General features: G+C 28.1%; 1 protein-coding gene across 5 annotated transcripts in view; it reads left to right on the top strand.

Moving 5' to 3' along the window:
- The window catches only part of LOC102671800 (lateral signaling target protein 2 homolog), a 59,163-nt gene that overhangs the window by 55,323 nt on the left and 3,150 nt on the right, over positions 1-690 (top strand). The gene's annotated exons all lie outside the window — the stretch shown is intronic.

Below are 690 nucleotides of genomic sequence, written 5' to 3' on the forward strand. Positions count from 1 at the left end.
TGTTGTCTTTCAGTTTCATCTCGTCGTGTTAATTAAAAAATATGAAATTTAACATGTTAACGGTTGAATTGTAAAACTACACTGTGCGTATGTCGTCCTCAATTTATGCGCTCCGCTTGCGTTTCTCTTCGCCTCGTCGCCATCACTCCTCACACACATCACCCTATCTCTCTCTTTTTCTCTCTTTGTATATATATATATCACAAAAATATATATATATATATTATTCCATAATCTTTCATTTTTCTCTCATTAGAAATGTAATATTGGCGTTTCATGCATATTTTTTAATAATCCACAAACACAACGTATAAAATTTATTTCGATTAAACAAAATTTTTCTTTTCATCGTCTTCAATTATCTCTAAATAAATTTTAAAATTCATTCGTATGTTTTGACGCAATATTTTTATGACTTTAATAATTAATGAAATATATCGATATTGTGGATAAGAAAAAAAAATATATATAATTATTCTTAATAAAAATAATGCTTTGAAACGCCACTTTAAAAGGAGATACGATGTACCGGGATAATTAATCATAATTGATCGATATTATTTCCCGTTGCATCGTTCTTTTTCTTTTTCTTTACCTCGAGATATCATACCTTGGTCTTATCGTCAACTACGATCGACGACGAAGGGAGAAAAACTGAAACAAAAAAAAAAAAAAAAAAAAAAAAAAAAA

Source organism: Apis dorsata, unplaced genomic scaffold (genome assembly GCF_000469605.1).
Source record: "Apis dorsata unplaced genomic scaffold, Apis dorsata 1.3 scaffold_150, whole genome shotgun sequence".
NCBI lineage: Eukaryota > Metazoa > Arthropoda > Insecta > Hymenoptera > Apidae > Apis > Apis dorsata.